The following is a 9,651-nucleotide window of genomic DNA, read 5'->3' on the forward strand; positions in this document are numbered from 1 at the left end:
GCGACGCTCCCGTTCCAACCTAACAGAGCTTGAGAGGATCTGCAGAGAAGAATGGGAGAAACTCCCCAAATACAGGTGTGCCAAGCTTGTAGCATCATACCCAAGATGACTCAAGGCGGTAATCACTGCCAAAGGTGCTTCAACAAAGTACTGAGTAAAGGGTCTGTATACTTATGTAAATTAGATATTTCAGCTTTTTTATTTTTGCTTAGTTATTATGGGCTATTGTGTGTAGATTGACGAGGAACAAAAACAACTGAATCCATTTTAGAATAAGGCTGTAACATAACAAAATGTGGGAAAAGTAAAGGGGCCTGAATACTTTCCGAATGCACTGTATGTGCTCCTCGATGAGCACTTTAAGACACGCAATCTGGTCTGCTGAAATCGATGGTGCACAGATAAATTCCACAATTTCCCTCAGCTATAATGCAAGTTGCCATACTTCAGGATCTCAGATCCTGTCTCCGAATAACTGAGGAAGTTACCTTAAAAAACACTAATTTTGCGCAGTGACCACTTAGCTTCCCACTCCTTGAATACGCATCTGCAGGTTTGTCAAGAGCATCACTTCCTAGATACTTGAATTGGTCATTGAATCGATTCAGTACTGACTTCTGAGTAAGTGAAATGTTTAACTTGAACCAAGAGAATAATGAACAAAGCTAGATCAAAAGACACAATACCTTGAAAAATATCATTTCTAAGGCACGGTGACATTGCGGCAATCCAGGCTGACAAAGATGAAAGAACCTTAGCTGATTAAAATACTAATTTAATTTGATACCACATTGGTTGTTAGAACCTGAACATAATTTTTATAGGACTGTACAATTATTTTTGTGCCATACATTTGTGGTGAGGTTGGAAATGATGCTCTGTCTACTTCACAATAGCAACAGAAATGAATGCTGCAACTAAAATTGTCCAGAAAGCCTCCAATATTATGGATTCCGAGAGGATCACCAGAAGTTGCAAACAAACCACCTTTAAGAGGTCACCCGTCCTCTAAAATGATGCCATTCTCTTCCAAATCATTCAGGCCTTTGATCAGAGAGCCAAAAACCAATTCCTATCCAAAATATTTGAAGTCTTGTTGTATACAGAGAAGAACAAGCTACATGTAACCAATGTTTGACCGATTTTGAGGCGAAATGTCAGCCAGAGTAAGGTAAACTGTAAGTACCTTGTGTTTCTTGAACCCTGAACCTAACAGATTCACCACCTCTAATGCATCCTGATACAAGATCAATCCAAGAGATGATTGTTCAGTCTGAAATAATGGGTTATGGATCATCAAATTTCCATTACTTACATCCTTAAAGGAAAACTCCACCCTAAAACAATATTTTGGTATTTGTTTCATTAGCCTTTTGTTGATATAGTCTCAAAATGTTTTCAAGGTACAGTTGAAGTCGGAAGTTTACATACACTTAGGTTGGAGTCATTAAAACTCTTTTTTTCAACCACTTCACAAATTTCTTGTTAACAAACTACTAAACCAAAAGAAAACCAGAAGACCTCTGAAAAAAAGTGGTAGACCTCCACAAGTCTGGTTCATCCTTGGGAGCAATTTCCAAACGCCTGAAGGTACCACGTTCATCTGTACAAACAATAGTACGCAAGTATAAACACCATGGGACCATGCAGACGTCATACCACTCAGGAAGGAGACACGGTCTGTCTCCTAGAGATGAACGTACTTTCGTGCGAAAAGTGCAAATCAATCCCAGAACAACAGCAAAGGACCTTGTGAAGATGCTGGAGGAAACAGGTACAAAAGTATTTATATTCACAATAAAACGAGTCCTATATCAACATAACATAACATATCAACATGACAGGCTGCTCAGCAAGGAAGAAGCCACTGCTCCAAAACTGCCATAAAAAAGCCAGACTACGGTTTGCAACTGCACATGGGGACAAAGATCGTACTTTTTGGAGAAATGTCCTCTGGTCTGATGAAACAAAAATAGAACTGTTTAGCCATAATGACCATCGTTGTGTTTGGAGGAGAACTGAAAAAGCGTGTGCGAGCAAGGAGGCCTACAAACCTGACTCAGTTACACCAGCTCTGTCAGGAGGAATGGGCCAAAATTCATCCAACTTATTGTGGGAAGCTTGTGGAAGGCTACCCAAAACGTTTGACCCAAGTTAAACAATTAAGGCAATGCTACCAAATACTAATTGAGTGTATGTAAACTTCTGACCCACTGGGAATGTGATGAAAGAAATAAAAGCTGAAATAAATCATTCTTAAAATAAAGTGGTGATCATAACTGACCTAAGACAGGGAATTTTTAATAGGCCTAAATGTCAGGAATTGTGAAAAACTGAGTTGAAATGTAGTTGGCTAAGGTGTATGTCAACTTCCGACTTCAACTGTATACAACTTTCAAAATACAGAAATACAGCTGGTATGATGTATTTTGGTAAAATTATTTCTGTATTTTGAAAGTTATATACATTGAACAAACTTAATTGGTGATGTGCAAAACATTTTGAGACTATATCAACAAAGGACTAATGAAACAAATGCAAAAAGTGCAGAAACAGTTTTCTTAATAGGGACATACTAGGTAAAACATTCCTTCCCAGAGTCATCTTTGCCTAAAAACAGTGGTACAGGGTCAACATAGGTCAATTCTGTCTTAAAAGTGTTTTTCCTTCTCTGGTCAGTGCTTACAATTTCATGCTGTAAGGAGATTTTTTTTCCCTTAATTTTCTCAATCACATTCTTCACGTAGGTTTCTGCAATCCCCAAACCAATCAAAGTTTCATATAGTTTAGACAATAGATACGTAATAGATGGTAATAACAGTTTTGCCTATAGTTTCATGTAGAAAATTGTCATCCTCCTCTGGCTCAACATAATGCTCATTCTCAGTCACAGACACACCAGAGACACACCAGAGGGTTCTCCCAAATTTTTAATTGGTCTTTCTGGCACTGATGCGGTTTGTTGTCCTGTGGAGTGGCCCTTATGTGTTCGAGGCACATGTGACATAAAGGTGGATATTACTTTAACTTGCATCCTCTAAATGGGAACCCGGTGTAAATCAATGACGCCTCACAACAAGTCAAACCAATGAAATGCCTTTCTTAAGCAGAGCTCTAAAAGGTGCTCACCAGATTAGTGCCGTAGGAACAATAGTGCGCGAGGACCAAAGATTTCAACAAAACAAGCACATATTTTAGAACGTTTGCAGCTTGCTGGTTTTCACAGAATTCCTTTCTTATTTCGAGATGAACTAAAGCAGCAGCAAGAGGCGAGAAATGGTCTACAATGCTGGGCATATCAATATTTTTATGTTTCTGATATTTGGCTGTAAAGACTAGGAAGAGGGACAAGAAGTAGCTAGGCACAATGAGGTTAGTTTTGAGAAAAGTCAGCTAAAGTTGCAATCCACCTAGGAATAACTAAATAGATACTGTAGCTATTAGCTAGTAACATTTATTTCACGATTATAAAGCCAACAACATTTGTATAAAAACAGCATATTTTTTTACCTAAAAGGTTAGCCGTGTTAGCCTATTCGCAAGCTTATCCACAGTCAATTATACATAGAGCAACCATGCACTGTCTATCTATGGAAACAACTGAAATAATTTTGCAACAAAATTGCTAAAATTAATTAAATGAAAATTATTTAATTCAATCTCCCGTAGCCTAATTGTCATCTCCTTATTTTCACACTGTACCTAAATTACAAGAGTTACAATTGTATTTGTCAGCACTTAAAAGGCATGTACAAAATCTGGTATATGGATTAACTCATATACACTACATTACCAAAAGTATGTGGACACCTGCTCGTCAAACATCTCATTTCAAAATCATGGGCATTAATATGAAGCTGGTCCCCTCTTTGCTGCTATAACAGCCTCCACTCTTCCGGGAAGGCTTTCCACTAGATGTTGGAACATTGCTGCAGGGAATTTTTCCATTCAGCCACAAGAGCATAAGTGCGGTTGGGCATTGATGTTGGGCGATTAGGCCTGGCTCGCAGTCGGCATTCCAATTCATCCAAAGGTGTTCGATGGGGATGAGGTCAGAGCTCTGTGAAGGCCAGTCAAGTTCTTCCACACCAATCTCAACAAACCATTTTTGTATGGACCTCGCTTTGTGCACAGGAGCATTGTCATGCTAAAACAGCAAAGAGCCTTCCCCAAACTGTTGCCACAAAGTTGGAAGCACAGAATCGTCTAGAATGTCATTGTATGCTGTAGCATTAAGATTTCCCAAACCATGAAAAACAGCCCAAGACCAAAACTCCTCCACCAAACTTTACAGTTTGCACTATGAATTCGAGCAGGTAGCATGCCTCTGGCATCCGCCAAAAACAGATTTGTCTGTCGGACTGCCAGCTGGTGAAGTGTGATTCATTACACCAGAGAACACTTTTCCACTGCTCCAGAGTCCAATGGCGGCGAGCTTTACACCACTCCAGCCGACACTTGGCATTGCACATGATGATCTCAGGCTTGTGTGCGTCTGCTCGGCCATGGAAACCCATTTCATGAAGCTCCCAATGAACAGTGCTTGTGCTGACGTTGCTTCCAGAGGCAGTTTGGAACTGGGTAGTGAGTGTTGCAACTGATGATAGACGATTTTTACGTGCTACGCACTTCAGCACTCTACGGCCCCGTTCGGTGAGTTCGTGTGGCCTAACACTTAGCGGCTGAGCCTTTGTTGCTCCTAGATGTTTCCACTTCACAATAACAGCACTTGTAGTTGACCGGGGCAGCTCTGGCAGTGCCGAAATTTGACAAACTGACTTGTTGGAAAGGTGGCATCCTATGACAGTGCCATGTTGAAAGTTACTGAGCTCTTCAGTAATTCCATTCTACTGCCAATGTTCGTCTATAGAGATGTAATCGTTGTGTGCTCAATTTTATACACCTGTCAGCAATGGGTGTGGCTGAAATAGTCGAATCCTCTAATTTTAAGGGGTGCCCACATACTTTTGTATACACAGTATATATATAGTGTACATTGTCTACTGCTATCATTTTAAATTGAGAACATATAGCTCAACATGTAAACAATGTGTGAGTTCAGCTATTATCTGCTTCAGTTGACAGATACCCATAAACCTATGGCTACATTGGCGATGCATGTCATATGATAAGCTGCTAAATGGATTAGCATAGCTGTTATACTGAGAGAGAGTGACAATCACATAAATCAGATTGGAAATCCACACAAAATGTAAATGTTCATTTAAGAATACAACACAGAAACACAAACACAGAAGCCCTTCCCCTCTTTATTGCAGGATTGTGATTCATTAACATTGACACTAGTTCATTTGAAATAATAGTTTAACAATTAAAACAAGTTTAAATCCTTCACTTCAAAGAATTCAAAGAAAGTACAAATAAGCTAACTCGTATGTAAAGATTAGACATCTCAGTCTCAACAACAATAAATAATTGAGTAGTAACAAGTAGGCTATTGTTACTAAAGCACCATTACACGTGAACAAAATAAACTGCAAACCAGCAGTGGCCAACCTTGCTCCACTGATCCCTGATCCCTGATCCACTGGGTGAGCAGACTTCTATTCCAACCCAGCAATAGCACACTTGATTATTAAGTTGAATCAGGTGGGTTATTGCTGGGCTGAAACAGAAACCTGCTCACCCAGCAGACCTCCAGCGGGGTTGGCCTAATTCAACTGTAATAGGTTTATACAGCGTGTGATGTTTAAGAGTATTTTTACATACACCATTTGCTAACATAGGTAGGCCTGTACATTTAACCCATTGCATATAGGATATACTCTTATGGTGTTTTCACATATAGTCCTCTTTAAAATAACCGATCTCAGTCCTCTTTAAAGTTACCTAAGGGTTAATTAAAGGCAAAGAACTCAGTTATCTCTGTATTCACACTGCCCTTGCCTTTTAATGAGGCCTCTTGTCTTTAGACAGTTCACTTCACCTATTTTGTGGAGCAAGTCCTCTATGCATTCTCATTGTTGTTTACATAACAGTATAACTTTCGTCCATCCCCTCGCCGGGCTCGATCCAGGGACCCTCTGCACACATCAACAACAGTCACCCACGAAGCATTCGCTCGGCTGCCCCTGCAGAGCAAGGGGAACCACTACTTCAAGGTCTCAGAGTGACGTCACCCGATTGAAACGCTACCAGCGCACACCACCGCTAACTAGCTAGCCATTTCACATCCGTTACATTTAGAAAGGAACCAAGATATTTTTCCAACATTCACTCCATGCACTCTGGGTTTTTACAAAGTACAGGACAAGCCATTCCATCAGAATGGGTTATCGGATAGCTAGATATACCTACTTACAATTTGGAAGCTAATGGATTGCATTTAGTTAAAATATTAGACATAATAATTGTAATCAGAAGATACTAAGACACTATTAATATGTACATTTGATTGGTAATAAAATAAATAGCAACAGAATAACTGCAGAATAAATAATGATAATGCTGTAATTATAAATTGTACACCCAATCTAGGCTACGGCCCCTTTAAGAGCTAGAAAAGATTTTGTACCCTATGTTGTGATTCTCACGAAATATATTGTCTTCTTCTATTGTCTTCTCTATTCAAACCCCACAATCAATAAATAGTTTATGGAGCTCTTAGCCTATAGATCACATATTACAAACAAATAATCTGAACTAAAACTCCACACATTTTGGAATTTCTGTGCGTCCTTGATCGTGGCGGCAGGTAGCCTAGCGGTTAGAGCGCCAGACTTGCAACGGAAAGGTTGCAAGATTGAATCCCTGAGCTGACAAGGTAAACATCTGTTGTTCTGTCCCTGAGCAAGGCAGTTAACCTACTGTTCCTAGACCATCATTGAAAATAAGAATTTGTTCTTAACTGACTTGCCTAGTAAAATAAAAAACACATCATCTTCTCTCTTTTGTGGCACCAATGTGAGGGTTTATGGCAGGGAAAACGGTGTTGCGGTAGTCTAGTGTGTGGTGCAGGAATAAGTGAACCTGGGGAGCTTTGCATTCACATTGTCCTAAAAAAGGGAACCGGACTGCGGAATTCAAGCATACTGAACTCAGACCACCTCTCGAGATGGTCTCAGTTCCATTCGCTTCGGGGGCTCTTTTGAGGGGTCTAAGTTCCTTTGAAGTGTTCACACTGCACAAAAAGTTATTCACAAAAATTGTCTGAAAGTAACCAAGTGCTTAGTCTCTTGAGACATTCACAGGTTTCCATATCTGAGGATGAAAACATCACAAAGAAACAGACTTCATTATACTCAAATTAGACAGCACTGAATATTATGTTGCTCTCTGTCCTCAAAGTTTTCCCTTCTAGGGAGTGGAACTTGTGAATCTTTTCATAATGTCCTCCCACAAAATGACCTGCACTATCCAGTAGCCTACACTCTCCCATGACAGCTGCAATTTCACCCTGTTATTTACAAATGCATTTAGGGACTTTTTAATTTACAATGATTACATCAAGATAGATAGCTAACATTTAATACACTTAGCTAAACAGTGTGTAAATTTAGCTAGCTAGCAGCTTAGTTGAGTTAGCCTACAAAGTGGCCTACTGTAGCCAACTAGATAGCTAGCTAATAATACATAGTTTTTTAAACATTTAAAAAATGTTTTTACTTAATTGAGTAGGTTCTCCCACTGTCTCCGTTTTTTGGGGTACTTACAAAAGAGGCACATTTTTAAATGATTTTCACAGGTAGCAAAGTGCAGCCTGTAGCCATGTGGATGGATGGAGAGAAGGAAAAAAGTGTGTTTGTTACCGAGAGATTTAGAAAGAATAAATTAACTTCACCCACTGTTGCAGCAGCGGGGAGATGAATGAGGCTAGAGTGGAGAGGCAGAGGAGAGAGGCAGGGGACTGAGGCTAGAGTGGAGAGGCAGAGGAGAGAGGCAGGGGACTGAGGCTAGAGTGGAGAGGCAGAGGAGAGAGGCAGGGGACTGAGGCTAGAGTGGAGAGGCAGAGGAGAGAGGCAGGGGACTGAGGCTAGAGTGGAGAGGCAGAGGAGAGAGGCAGGGGACTGAGACTAGAGTGGAGAGGCAGAGGAGAGAGGCAGGGGACTGAGGCTAGAGTGGAGAGGCAGAGGAGAGAGGCAGGGGACTGAGGCTAGAGTGGAGAGGCAGAGGAGAGGGATCTAACTGCAGAGCAGTACATCTGAGCGGGCACACACAAACAAGGAAGTCGCTAAATCAACCAAAAGTCACTGGGGCAGCCTTAAAAAGTAGCTACATTTTTCACTATACTCTTTTACAGACAAAAGTCGCTGGAAGGCTCTGAAAACTCGCTAAATCTAGCGACAAAAGTCGCTTAGTTGGCAACACTGGGTTCATGCTTTTTGTTCTGTCTGTGCTGGTAGCTTGCTCTAGCAGTGGCATTATGCTTGCGCCACCATTATGTTATATGTTATCCACCATACACTGAACACGTTATCCCACAAGGTACACGTGAAATCAGGTTAATTCATAAAACTAAAAGCTGACTAGAGATATTCTTAAACTGTCACTTACCAAGCTCGTATCCAAATGTGAATTTTGCTTAAAAACGTGTTCCACCAGCTTGCTATAAAAATGCAATGTCGACATCTGCATGGTCCCCACAATGCTGTGTGATTAACATGTTCAAAGGCACTTAAATATTTTGTCTTACCCATTTACTCTCTGAATGACACACACACACAATGTCTCAGCTGTCTCAAGGCTTAAACATCCTTCTTTAACCTGTCTCCTCCCCTTCATTTACACTGATTGAAGTGGATTTAACAAGTGACATCCATAAGGGATCATAGCTTTTACCTGCATTCACCTGATCAGTCTATGTCATGGAAAGAGCAGGTATCAAGTAATGTTTTGTATACTCAGTGTACATTACTGGATTTTTTTTGTTAAATTTTACTGAATTATGAACGTGTTAATATTATTGTTGTTAGGCTATTATATGAACCTCATTCATAAAGAACAGTCTTCCCTTCAGTTGTAAATTGCTATCCTATCCACCCTGTCCCTGTCCCAGACCATAACCTAAACCTGATTATCCATGATGGTGCTGCAGCTGCAGGTGAATCAACCAGCCAGTTGTCATCATAAGAGAGACTTCTCTCGCTCTGTGGCTGTGAAACCTGTCAGGGCGACAGTTAGCCAGGCAGCCAGGCCACAGGAAGCAGCCAGGCCACAGGAAGCAGCCATAATGACAGGTCCCCAGCCACCAGAGCACCACACTGAGCAGCACAGCTCATCACAAACAGCCCTGCTACTGGGGAATGATGTGGATTGACCTGGCACAACAGCACTCCTTTCTCCAGCACACTGCTCCCGGGTTATGTCGTCGACAGTGAATTTGCACTGCCAGCCGGATAACAAAATCCCCTGGTCACATGTAACATGTGTGCGACTGGAGTTGATGGATCATTGGATGTGCTTTCTTGTGTACTTGCTGTTGTTGTTGTGGTGTGTGTGTGTAGTTGAGTGAGTGATTGTGTGTGCGTGCGTGCGTGTATGCACATGCATCTGTGTGTTCATTCGTGTGTGTATCACTGTTTGGGTTTCAAATTAGGCATAGATTGAATTCACATGCAATCACAGACGCAGAAAATAGTTTACCCAGTGACATGTGGAAGCTGTGGAAAAAGAGAGAGGGAGCGACTAACT

This window comes from Oncorhynchus kisutch, linkage group LG8 (genome assembly GCF_002021735.2).
Source record: "Oncorhynchus kisutch isolate 150728-3 linkage group LG8, Okis_V2, whole genome shotgun sequence".
Lineage (NCBI taxonomy): Eukaryota > Metazoa > Chordata > Actinopteri > Salmoniformes > Salmonidae > Oncorhynchus > Oncorhynchus kisutch.